The sequence below is a fragment of the Salarias fasciatus genome, chromosome 1 (assembly GCF_902148845.1).
Source record: "Salarias fasciatus chromosome 1, fSalaFa1.1, whole genome shotgun sequence".
Lineage (NCBI taxonomy): Eukaryota > Metazoa > Chordata > Actinopteri > Blenniiformes > Blenniidae > Salarias > Salarias fasciatus.
The window spans coordinates 2,887,313-2,901,399 of NC_043745.1; the positions used below are offsets into that span (position 1 = coordinate 2,887,313).

The 14,087-nt window shown below is 43.9% G+C and overlaps 1 protein-coding gene across 2 annotated transcripts in view; it reads right to left on the reverse strand.

Annotated features, from left to right (window-relative positions):
- Positions 1–14,087, reverse strand: part of cdh8 (cadherin 8) — a 143,709-nt gene that overhangs the window by 63,328 nt on the left and 66,294 nt on the right. The gene's annotated exons all lie outside the window — the stretch shown is intronic.

Consider the following 14,087-nt stretch of genomic DNA (forward strand, 5'->3'; position numbering starts at 1 on the left):
CAAGAACACTGAAGGTTTCTAAAAGGGCTGAATTCCAACACACAGTGTTAACAGATACTTCCAGATATCAAAGCTAAACAGGGCGAGACAAGAGAAGATAGGCTTCTGATTTTTTTGGTTGTGTAAAAGCGTCTTGAACAGGTTTAGATTAGGTCATATGTGGTGTGATAGAAACAAAAATCCACATATCATCAATGAGTTCCCAGTCTTTATCTCATGGATGCACTCTCTTCATGGGGAAACTGAGTTAAACTGAGTATAATCATCATATTTTATGTCACAACCCAAAAAGCTGAAATGTCTCACTGGATCGTTTATAATCCAGCTGTCTGAACCTGATTACCACATAACACTACTGTCCTGCGAAAAAATGTTTGTTTGTTTGTTTTTTAATCAGAAAAACGATGTGTTCTTTAATCGTAACTAACTGATGTTTAGTTTAGAAGAAACAATAAAAATCTGGACGTATAAGTTTACTCCATAAATTAATAACATGGCCAGAGACACAGGATGGATGTTAGTTAACATTTCTTTAGAAAGTTACACTTAGAAATTCTAACAAATTAGAATAAGCAGAACAACCAGTCGAAGTAAAGTACTGCGATGCAGATTGATGAAGTGTGCTCCTGCAAAGAGAAGCTAACTGCTACTTAAAGCCTGATTTAGGTTGTTCTGGTAATGTTCATTTTCTTATTAATACACCCGATGTTCCAAATCTTCCACGCTTGTTCAAAATAAACAAGTGTTTATTAAAATAATGACGGTGAAAAGTGAGCAGGTTAAAGAGAGACAGCAGCTCTGCAACAACATGAACCAGTTGACTGAAACCTTGCGAGTGGTGACCGAGTCATTCTGGAATATTAATCAGCTACGAGTTAAAGGTTCCAGCGAGGCGTTGGGAGTGGCAGCCAGAGAGAGGAGTGCAGAATGTGGATTTACACTCTGAGTAGTCCGGAGGTTTGTTTACACTCCCAGAAGTGAAGTGAAATTTTAAAGGGCTATCTCTGCGACGTGCCGCCGAGCAGATTCACCCAATTACCCAGCGGCCCCCAGTGTGACACTGCAAACCCGCTGGACCACCGGGTGTGTGTGTGTGTGTGTGTGTGTGTGTGTGTGTGTGTGTGTGGACATCAGACTGTGACTGTGGTGAAGCCACAAACTGGCTGAATCCATTCTGCAGCTTCAACTCACGAAGAAGCACAAAAAACATGACAAATATGAGGAGCATGAAGACCATGAGGAGGATGAGGAGCATGACGAAGAGGAGGGATCTGAATGTCCTGGGGAGCATGAGGAACATGGTTATTATAAGGAGAAGCATAGGGGGCATGAGGAGTGTGATTACAGCAGCATGAAGAGAACAAAGACCATGAGGAGCATGAGGAGCATGAGGAGCATGGGCAGAATGAGGCGTATGACAGGGGTCGGCAACATGAGTTGGCGGCAGGCCAATTTTTGTTTGGGCACTTGTATTGGGGGGGCGGGGGGGGGGGGGGGGGGGCGGGGGGGGGCGTGCTTGCTCGCGCACACTTAATCAAAGCTATTTTTTTTCCAATCTAAACAACTATCCAATCTTCAATGTTAAAACATCGATGTCAGAAATTTCATGATTTAAAAAAGTAGCTTGTATTTGTTCCAGGTGGCTGCTTCACTCAGTAAAGTCAAAAACACAAAACAACAATAAGCTGAATTATGAAACAGCTGACAGCAGCAGCCTGGAGTTACTGTGGCTTCTGTCTTCAGTCACCAACTTGTTAAATAAACTGTCTTTAAGACAAGAATGTGTGTGAAATGTGGAAAGTACATTTTAATAAATAATTATAAGCCTGTATTGCCAATAATTTAGAACCATTTCAATGTTGTGAACGATCGATTTCCCTTAGAAACAAACATAAAGAAGCGCAGACTGTATTTACAAATGTTTGATAAGACCTCTGATCTAAAAAGAGCCTGAGGAACCTGAACGCCTCACAGCTGCAGCTTCACTTCTGATGATCACTGAAGATCAAGATGATGAGAAAACAACAACAGAACAGTAAACAGCCTCGCTAAACCAGAAATTAAACCTACCAGAACAACGTTTCCCTCGTTCTCTCCAAGCCGCCGCTACGCCGCTCAGATGCTTCCTCTCAGAACTGAACTGTCCGTCAGTAACAACTTCTCCTGTTCTATCCGAGACGCTCAGCGTTTAAATCTCCTTTCCACCGTCTCAGAAGTTGAGATGCGTCCCGTCGGCTGATGTTTTAGTGCAAAGGAATCATTCAAATCCAGCTAGTTCGTTGGTGGCTAACAGCTAAGCTAACAGCTGACGCCTAGCAGCAGGATGCTTTTACGAAGTGTCCCTGAACGCAGCACGGTGCTGCACGGAGCTGCAGCTCAGGTTGTTCACTGAATCAGAGGGTTTCAGGTGTTTCACAGGTGATGACGGCGGTTCAGGAGGAGCTGGTCCTGACAGGTTAATGGACGGAGTTACTGCCTCCGTGAAGCAGCTGCCTCACATTCTTAAATCATCCGGCGGGCCTGACATTATCGTTCGCGGGCCAATGCCGCCAGTTGCCGACCATTGGCATATGAGGGGCGTCGCCATGACGGCGGTGACCCCGGTGACCCCGGTGACCCTGGTGGCTGATGGTGTGAAAATTCCAGATGTGGAATTTGGAGGCTTCACTATAAAAAGGGAAAATGTGCAGGAGCAATACATTTTGATGGGAAGATAAAATCAGTGAAAACATGGCGGTTCAGTCTTTGCCTCCATGGTACGAGTCGAGGTGTGCGCGCGATGCGGCGCCCTGTGGCGGCGAGCGGGATGAAGTGGGGGCAGACATGAAGAGGAGATTTGATCCCTTGGTCTTATCAGCTTCTTTTTCAAATGACCTTGCTGTTCGGACTTTTATGTCTCTCGCCTTCATTCTGCGCCGGGGATTGGACGAGCCGCTCTCCTCTCAAATCTCTGCCACCTTGATGAATGTGTTCCTCCTCCATTTATGTTGTTTCAGCCAATCCCCTCGCTGCTCGCTGTAACCACTCACACAATAGCAGCTAATAAAGGTTTTCTTCCAACCCCCTTCATTTTGTTTTTGCCTCTCTTGATGCCTTTTTTTTCCCTTCTTTCAGTTCCCTCGCAGTTAAATTGAGTCTTTTGTGGGTGCAAAATGTAACTTTAAAGAGTGTTATTATGTCTTTCATTGGGAAGCAATTGCTGCTTTTAATTTTGGCTACTAAGTTCTGAGCGCCTGCGGCATCCAAACAACTATGGTGGGCACCTCAGACGATTAATAATGCAGACATGGAGGGACGGCAGTAACAAAATCACCTGAAGGGTGCACAGTTTATAACTTACACACACATTTATGTAGATTCTTAGCTGCAGAAACTAAAATAATCAAGGGAGAACAAAAGCAAGAGTGAGAGTGACGCACAAAGATGGAAAGAGGGATGAATGCAGAGCAGAGGGGAAAAAAAAGGCTTTACAACGGAGCATTAAATATCCACAACTCTCCTTGTGAATAATTAATGGGTGTGTATGTACTGACGGATGCGCATGAGGAAGCTTCCTGGCATATTCGCAGATATGAGTAAGCATTTGCCAAGTTGGAGGTGCGATCGAGCTCAGCTCTGAGTTTGCTGACGGCGCAGGGAGAACCTCCCACTCACCGCCGTGACTTCAACCACCTCCAAAATCAGGATGTCAAAAAAAAAAAAAAAATGCGAGGGGACGTTCACCAACACAGCAAATTAACAAGGACCTTGCTAATGACACAACTTTAACTTCCTGATGATATTAACACAGTAAAAACTGCAAAGCGCAAGCAAAATAAGACTGACTGAAAGCTGGTTAGAACTAGAGTTGACAATTAACACTTTTTTTGTGATGTCAATATATGTTTTGTTCAAGAAGTGTGATAAATTATGTTCCCATACACTGTAAAGTCACTTTCTGGAAAATCAAAGACCAGCATTCAAAGCTCAAAGAAATCTATGATGAGTTCTGACTAAATTACAAAAACAAAATCACACACTAAGCTAAAAAGAAATGCAATGATTGCCATAAGTATTTGATTTCTGGAGAATTCAATTCAATTCAATTCAATTCAATATTATTTCTAACTCCAAATAAAACTAATTCATCTCAGACACAAACAAAGACTACAAAAAAGAACTTGTTTTCGTTTAAACAGAACTTGTTGAAACCACAGATCTGTTTCACAATAAAAGAAAGAGAAAAAGCACGGCCAAGTCATACGTGATATAAATAAGGGCTGAGAGAAAAGGCCTGGGTGTTATTTTGCAAAACAAATTTTACACAGATAATACCACATCATCTGCATATACGTGTATGTGTGAATCGTATCAATCGTATCCGCTGACCAGAATGAGTTCAACTATCTTCTTGTAACATTTGGTGCAAATGTCACACACACACAAATCTTCACATGGAGAAAGTTCAATTGATTCCACAAACCTCTGCAAAGATGCAGCGAGGACTGAAACTGGTTTTTCAAATCCGTTTTCTGGTTACATCAGTGTAATTCTTCCCGGTCAACCTGAGTTAATCTGCTTCTCAAAACATGTGGCTCACATGGAGGAAGTTTGATGACTTCCAAAAACCTCCACAACTGAACTTTTCAAGTGTCACTGTGAGGGATACATTAAGGAAAACCACACAACCATAAAATATCATCTTCTGCCTTAATTCCCTTCTTAATTTCCCTTAATTCCCCCAGAAGCTAATAACTACAGCTAAATTACCAAGCTGTGTTTATGTTCATGCCAACAAAGGATAATGAAAAACAACACTTGGATTACTGCCTTGTGGTGCTGAGGACTTCCAAACAAGCTCTCAGAAATGGATGCTTCTGCAGAGGAGCCACAGATTCTGACACGTGCACAGTTTGTGCACATCTTCAAGCCGTCAAGCACACAAGATCTACACCATCACCGCAGCTTCAAGGTGGGCACTCCTGATTACTGTCACCAATTCAGTATCTGACCACAGGTGACATATTGCCACAATCTCGCCTTCCGCTCCTGAGTTAAGGCGCTGAGTTACAACCAGAAATGTGTTTTTCCCCAATGTGATGACATCGCAGAGGAGCTGACCTTTGACCTCAGGAAATAAAGTGGCATCACTTCATCATCGCAGGCTCCAAGACATCTGTGTCAGATCTGGATGAAACCTATCCAATGCATGAGATCAGAAATTGCGAGTTATCAATCAGTCATCACTTATCAGTCGATTATTGAGTCAACGTAGATAAATTCCTTTGACGTGTCATCTCCAAACCACGTTCATGTATGCACACACACACTCACACACACCACTGGAGATGACCACATGTTTGGATGAAATGCCTCGTTGCACTTCATGTTCATGAATGCCAGTATTCTGCAGAACCAGGCTCTTTGGATTGTGGAGAGGTATTCAAGACTGTGGTTTGGATCGTGGGGTTTGGATTCTCTATTCTCTATTGAATTGAACAGATATAAATTCACTCTCAACCTCTCGGCCCCTCTGGAAAAGGCATTTGAGATGAATTAAGTAGAGGAAAAGGTGTTGTTCCTCCGGCTGATCCCTGACAGGCCTGACGGAGGAGTCGGGCTTCAGGTTTGAACCTCTGGCAAATGACAAGTTGTAACAAAACAGGAGTGTTTGCTGCTGCTGGGCTGAGCTTCCAATGGGCGGCATATAAAGACTGTTTTGTACATAAATGGCTCCATGAAGTAGACCCCATCCATTCAAGTCATAGAGTTGGCTGGGAGTGTGTGTACAGAGACTGAGTAAACAGCATTCATGCACAATATGTCACTTTTCACTGCTCGCTGGCATAAGAGGATAAAGAATGAAGGCTATTCAAACCACTGTACTCCTGTAACAGACGGCCGGCACTCAAGGTTACCAACACATTTTGAAGTCGATTTGCAAGTCATGAGTGGTGGGAGCAGGTACACAGTGTCTTCTGTGACTTTGGAGCAGGTTTATTGAGCAGGAGAGTGTGCTTAATGAGCAGCTACGATGTGGTGAGGAGGTAAAAGACTTTTAGAGAGGCAGGACACACAGGAAGTTCGAGGAACAAGAACATTTGTTTGAAGATCAACAGCACAGTCGTTTTAACTTAAATGAGCTGGAATGTAATCCTGGGTTGAGATGAAAAAGGCGCGATCTGTTAAGCTTTGCAAAACTAGTCCACAGGGAAAACATGCAAACTTAGAATGAAGTACATTTGTGCTTTGACATGACAGAGCTCACCCCTGCACCAGTCCCAACCCCAGCTGCTGTGGGCTTTATCTGAAATTAACAAACAACTGTAGTTCAAAAATAGAGAAATCAGAAACATGGTTTAAAACTTCATTTTTAGTGCTCCATTTGTTAGAATTACCGAAAGCACTGCCTTTAAATTCTGCAACCTGCAGCTCTTCAGCCCTTCTCTGAAGCTTTCGATCGATCTGTAGATCAGCTTTTTCATCTTATTTTCATACCAGACCATTCTGAAAAAGGTCTCTGATGTCCAAACTGAAACCGTTAAAAATAGCTAAAATGTCTAAAATTACAAAGTTGGCACCAAAATTCCAGAACATTGGCAGTAAAACAGGTCATATTCTGGCCTCTAATGGTTGTGTTTCTTTGGTGCCCTGTCTGTAGCGTGCCAGTCGTGGCTGCTGTCGCCTTTCATCACCAGAAGGACTCGTTCTAGTAAATGTTCCCATCAACAGAGTGAAATCGACCTTTTATTTCACACAAGCCGTCTCTGATACAGGCCTGTCAATTCAAACACATCCCAGCGACTTCAGCACACATCAGGCCGCAGCGCTCGGCTCCTCCTCATTGATTAATTAGCTGTGTATTCTCTCAGATAAGCCATTAATCTCTAAGACATCAAGCTGTTACAGGGTCAGAAAACTACAAAGGCAGAGCAGGAAACAGAGCAAGGAGACATTGATACGGTGGATTTCAGACTGACAGCCAAAGAACGGCGTTCTAAGAGAGGAAGGTGTTCCTGCAGTTGCCTTGGCCCCGCCCCCTTTTGGTCAGTTTACTGAGGACAAAGTTGGACAGTCCAGATGGACGAGGAACTGAGAGCTTTGAAGAAACTGGAATTCAACAACATAAAATTTTTAAAAGAGTTCATTGTGGAATAATGAGTCAGTTTTGATTAAATTATTGAAGCATTTAGTGAATGGACATCTGAGACATCATATCAGAGCTTAAGATCAGGACTTCACTAACAACATCATGTAACGCAGAGGGGCTTCGTCAGCCGCCACGCCCTCCTCACTCATGGTGTGATAACTTCAACAAAACCTGCTCAATACAGGATAAATCACACAGTCGAGCAACCAGATATGAAAAGAAACCCGCAGACTGCAGGTTTAACATAATTAACTCGGAGAAAAAGTTCCTGAAAACGCCATCCTATCCCACCTGACCATCCCACAGCCGCCGTGACAGCAGGCAAGAAGTCGAACAAGCATCTTCAAATCCAGCTAAATTAAAAGTTATTTTTTCCCATTGGCTAAAACGCAATCAAAAACCTCCAAAAGGTTTGAATTCGTCATCAGTAATAACTTCTAAGGTGCTGAATTGAACAAGGTGGTTTTTCACACCCCTGGGGGAGTGCTGGCAGTAACCCTCGCAGAACCCCCCCCCCATGGCGGCGTCTTCAGGCAGCTCGGCGAGCCTCTCCCCCTGCAGCCCGGCTGCAGACGGGACGCCATGTCCTTGTTTTCACTCTCAGATTGATTAACTGACCTTGATAGAAGGAGCAGCGGAGTGTGACAGTGTGACGGCGAAAGATGAGACTTCAAGCTGCACACACTTCAAAGCCGCAATAAAGAAATACAAAACGGCCAACGCAAAAAGCCTAATTAGACGGGACTGAAACTCGGGTACGAGGCAAACTCAGTCCAGCCGGACCGATCTCACTCTGAAGCTTTGATTTCCACATGTGGCTTTGTTACCACTGCTGACCTTGTTGCAGCCGATTTATTTAATCATTCCTGATTGAACATTTGAGACATCCCCTTCCCTCCATCATTACAAAACACATGTGCACACATCAATAAGCACACTCTCTGGCTCTCATTTACCTTCCCTTTCATGAACTTTGTTTATTTATCGCCTCCCTTTTCATTCTGCTTCTCTTTTTTCCACTCGGTGTGCAAGCGGCTGTGTTTGACGAACGGCACTGTGGCGGTGAAGAAAGGTGGCCTTTTTGTCCCGACTCTCATTCAGAGTCTTTTTTGCCATTCATCGGGGGGAAAAGGCAAGCCGGGCCAGCCGGGGAGGCAATCTTATGCAGATCACACTGAAGGGCTTCATTACCTCCAAGCCAGGGACTGTTGTTCTGCCTCGAGAGAGAGCGAGAGAGAGAGAGACAGAGAGAGAGGGAGAGAGAGGAGGGGGGGCATGCAGAGGAGGGTAGAGAGAGAGCATTAGCTCCGCAAATGAGAGCAACGGAGGAGGAAGAGGATGAAGAGTTAGAAAGAGAGAGAGAGAGAGAGAGAGAGAGAGAGAGAGAGAGAGAGAGAGAGAGAGAGAGAGTCTGCAGACGACACCGGGGAAAAAGACAAATGACACCTGAACAACAGCATCTTAACGTCTGCTGTGGTTTTATTTTATGTAAAAGGGTTTTTATAACACAGGGGACACATGTGCATAAAGTGTTCTCACACACACACGCACACGCACGCGCACACGCGCACACTCACGCACGCACACACGCGCGCGCGAACACAAAGAAAACACCACAGGGACTGTAAAGAGCTCATATTACTGTATCTGGACCGATGACGGATGGTGTTACATGCATAATTCAGAGCTACACTGGATAATAAATAACATTTGATGAATTAGTAATACACATTTGTACGTGATATTGAGCAGCTGTGACTGTGTATGTTTTGATTAGTTCCTTTTTTTTTTCATTTGCGTTGACTGAGTGCGGTATGTGTTAGCGAGGGAAATATCGGACTTTTCTGTTTCCTTTCACGCAGACTGCGTAACGGCACAGGAGGAAACAAAGGGCTGCTGAATTAGCGGAGAGACGTATACACCGGAAACATAACAGCTCCACACGACCTCGGCAGAGGTGCGGGGACTGCAGCGCCCTATAAATCCCATCCGCTCACGTCTCTATTCATCTGCAGACATACGCCTACTGACTCACTACACCACCATGAGGTGAAAAGTGGTATTACTACACCAACTTGAGTTTTGCAGTAACATAATGATAATTGATGATTTTACCAAGTATTTTCACCACAAAATATTTTTGAGATTCTCAGCTCAACTCAGCTCAACTTTATTTAAAAACAACTAAAGCTGGCACAAAGTGCTGTACAAAGACAAAGAGGCCTGTCCTATCCCCATAAGTGCAAGTGCAAGAGTAAAACACATTAAGAACAAAGAACACAAAACAAACAACAATAAAGAGACAAATAAACATTAAAAAACCAAGGGCGGAGCCTCAGGCTGAGTTAAAAGCCAGTGAATACAAATATGTTGTAAGATCTTTCTTAAAAATGGACAGTGAGGGGGCCTGCCTGATGCGCAGTGGCAGCTCATTCCACAACAAAGAAAGCTCTGTCCCCTCTGAGCTCACGTTTGGACCTCGGCACCTCCAGGAGCAGGAGATTTACAATACTGATGTGAAATTTGATAATAGTGTCATTTACTGCTGCAGTAATATGAAATAAGTATTGGATAAGGATGTGATTTGTGATGATCAGATGATGTCCGTGGTTATAGAGTTGTTCAGATGGACTGAAACTGTGACTGAGTGTCTTCTGTTGGTTTGTTTCTTTTATGTAATACTGTATGCCTGCAGTTTTAACCAGCAGAACCTTCCTTAATTTTTGTGCTTTAGAAGATATCAATATAGAGAATATACTGTGAAAGATAAAGTTTTCCATTGCATAATTAAAAAAAGCATCTCAGTGTACAGCCATCAAGTCAAAATTATACGCTTTTATGAAGACAAAATCAATTAAAAACAATATGTTTTCCACTTGATGCTTCATACTTTGAAATATGTTCAACTAATTCAAAATGTAATGACAATTAATATGCAAATGGAGGTGTGTGTGTGTGTGTGTGTGTGGGTGGATGAAGTGCTTTGAGGACCGCTCAAACAATAGAAAAGTGCAGTATAAGAGAAATCCATTTAGGTTGAAATCTGAAATAGTGTGAATGAAATCCCCCGAAAAGCTGGAAAAGTCGGATATTTCAACAGTACCGAATACTCAATAATATACCAAAAATACCACAAAATGTCTTTAAAAAATAAGGATTGTTGTCAAGAAAATAACATAGGAACTTGGGTCAAAATCATCAGAATAATAATAATGAAAAAACTACAACTCTGTCAGCTTCAAACTCACTTTTATAATGTCGGTTTTGACATTTTGACTTTATTTTCACGATTGTATTTTAACCATATTCTTGACATTTCGGCTGTAAGCATGAAGTGTGACATGAAATCTTTAAAAAAAAGTTCTTTTTTTGTCATTTATTTTTGGTTTGGCATGATCCCGTACACCCCTGTGGGCAGAGGCAGTGAAGGAGGAAGTAAACACACAAAGAAAAGCACCATCTGGGTAATTGACAAGTGACACGTATAGCAGATAGAAGCAGAGGTGAATAAAACCGCCCACATGCTCTCGCAGGCACGCGTACAGATGCTGCTGCCAAATGAGGTGAGATAGATCGCAGTAGCAGGTTATTTACAGAGAGACTCCGGCGTGTCGGTTAAATCCTTCCTGCCTCCGAGGCCTGTCCTATCCCCATTTAGCGCGGCTGCAGAAAAGGGCAGGCTGGCTGCAGCGAGCGCTTCCTGGCGCCCGTACAGGCCTGAGAGAGGTCCGGGTCCGCCGCTCTGACCCCCTCTCGCCCTCGGCTCGGCCTGCGAGCCACCCGCCGCCGCCGCCGCCCCGGCCCCCGCCCGGCCCCGGGGCCCGCTCGTCAGATGTGCCCCGGCCCGGCTCTGGCCCCGGCTCCGGCCCCGGCTCCGGCCCAGCTGCCCACTGTGTTAGAGGGCCAGGGGCCCCCTGCCACTCAGCCCATCTGCCAAGCCGCAGACCGGAGTCTGGGATCAGAGAGGAGAGAGACACAAACAGCAGACACCCCCTCTCTCTTAGCTCTCGGCTCAAAGCTCAACAGAGAAATGCCAGATAAAAGATGCACTATAAATGTGCTGCTTTCACTTATGTGGGTTGCTGTGACCCTGAAATACTGCGAGGGTTTATTCCAGTTAAGCTGTTTTTAACGCATCCAGACTGAGACTTTCCAAGACCGAGATATGTTCAAGATTTAGTGCCAGATCAGCATAGGACAACAGCGTCTCTCTGCTGTATGGAGGAAGCAGAGTTTAGAGAACATGTGGACCAAGTGGAGCATGAAATAGTCTGAAAATATCTCAGCTTTGCCTTTATCGATCCAAAAGACTGACTGCAATCTGCTGAAAAACACCAGGGAGGCAAGAACCGGACTGATAGATAGATAGATAGATAGATAGATAGATAGATAGATAGATAGATAGATAGATAGTATCTCATCATAGATTAATTAGCAAAAGGCATTTTGACCAGGGTCTCATAATAGATACTATATTTACTGTTACTGGAAAATTGACATACAGAAAAAAGTGAACTGTGACCAAAGATGTCTCCATGTGTTCATGCAATGCAAATTCAACTAAACGTTGTTCTGATAGTTCATCCACCCAGCATGTGCAGAAGAACTCGTCCCTCTTCCCATGGTGCACAGGACCAGCTGCAGCATTTCAGAAAAGTTGTGTTTTTTCCCGTTTCAATGGAGACGGCACTGGAGTGTTTTCAGAAAGTTGTGTTTTCAGTGGGACCGAGCACCGTTGCCATGTAAACATGGACCGTTTTGACTGAAGGCTCCTGAGAGACTGAAAAGGCCACATGGAGGCTGAGAGGAGCTCAGATCTGAATAGCAGGCGTGATTCTGGCGGCTGTTCTCGATATAAACTGGGTTGACTGAAGCCAGAGAAGGTTGGAGTTCTGTGTGAGCCCTCGCCTTAACTCTCAGTCAGCTGGCTTGTCTGTATCCAAAAATAAAACCTCCCTGTGCAGCATGGAATCCTGGGACTCCTCATCTTTAGCTCCGTTTCACAAACCTCCACTGCTACACTCAGAATTTAAAGAGTTTTGTGTTTTCACTTGAAAACTGTCGCGTAAATGATGCACCCATTATGACACTGACGACTTTTTGCAGTTTCACAACACAACTCATGAGCCTGGTTTCACCGCATGCAGCAGCACTGTGCGTTCTGCGGATGAATTCAATACCAAAGCGTCAAAAAGCTCCCATCTCCACCGTCTGCATCCACTGCGACCTGTTGCTGTCTTCCTTCTAGTTTTACTCAATACAGAAAGACAAAGAGTGACGTTCATCATCAGGTGAATATTTCTGAAGTTCTTGATCTCACTGAGCTCAGAAACACCCTGAAACTTCCCGGTATTGTCGTAACAAACAAAGAGATGAAAGCTTTGATAGAACATGCAGCGACGGTTACCCTCCATGAGGGATTATGTATCACTTAGAAAAACTCTGGGTCGATTAACTCGTCTGTGATCACCGCGAGCTTTCTGCTGCGTGTTGGACGCGTGAGACGATCGGCTCCGATAAAGGTCTGCGCCTCCCTCATTTCCATACGTCTCCCCTTGATCAAGTCAGCTCATTTATCGTCCAAATCCGCCATGACAAGCCTTTACTTATTTTCCCAGCTGCCGGTGGTGATGAGAGCGTAATCAGAAACATCATTAAGGGCGCCGCGTCGACGGCTGTGCCTGTTAGTCCCGTTACCGGCGCCCATAATAACTCTGAAAATGCAAATCAAGTCCAGGTAATCTATTAATGTCACTTCGATTTTATGTCTGTGCTCCAATTTAGCAGATCTTGACACATTTGGCGCGGATCTGCGCTCTGGTGCAGGTATTCATTTTGCCGGGGTTTTCGGGGAACGGGGCCCGAGCGAAGGGGAGACGGGCCATCTGTCTGCACGCCCGCTTATTAATCGCCCTGATAATGAGGCACGCTCCGCAGCCCGCCGCTCCTGGGACCTTCTCTGGCAACCACTTCCATCAGACGGCGCAACTTTGGGTAAGTTTGTTTCGCAGCGAAGCAATTCTTGTCATTGGGAGCCCGCCCCGGCACCAGGAGGCGGGTCCGCTGCCCCCTCCTAATTACCTGAACCGTCACTTCAAGCAGACTTTGTAATTTCCAGCTACAGCGCAACCTTCGTGTTAGCTGCAGACGGGTTAAATCCAGCATATGGTCCACAGGCGTTCGGGGGAACTCATCAGCTTGTGCTGGCCTTAAAGGCAGAGACCCCATTAACAGGAAAACAGAATCTGCTGATCCTGTGAGATCCATGTTCAAATATACTGATTCTGACTGTGGCCAGAATCCCACCAATCAACAACAACAAAACTCACTTTAATGGGATTTTAAGGAATATCAAAATGTGGTAAGTCTGTAGTGGATCAATGAAGTTTGCAGAAAATTATTTGGAAATAAACGTTTGATATGATTTTCAAATGGTTTCCGGCCTAAAAATGTCGCTTTAAATCAGTTTGGTCTAAAAGTCAAAATTAATCTAGAAATATAGCTAAAATGATTAAAAGTGGCTGAAGTAGACAAGACAGTTAACTTAACAGAACTCCGGAGCAGAATGGCTAAAACAATTTATACAGCCTATAAGAAAAAAAAGAGAAAGAAATAAAAATAAATTGATTGAAAAAAATGGTGAAATGCTGGAATTAATCATTTTAAAATGAATAGAACATTTTAAAATGAAGTGGGTGGAAAATGGAACATAAGTAAAAAGCCAAATCCTTTTAAAATGGATAAAAAGGTGAAACTGTTGGAATTGGCAACAGAAGTTAAAATGTCCAAAATTGCATTTAAAATGCTCATTATTCAGAGTTGTAGTTCTCAAACTCAATCTGTGCAAGAAATCATATTTTTGAAATATCATATCACTATCTGTACAACTTTGGAGGAGCTGCATTGTCTTGATTTCTGACGTTCGTCGTGTTTTACAGCATTTTATTTGGCGGAAAGT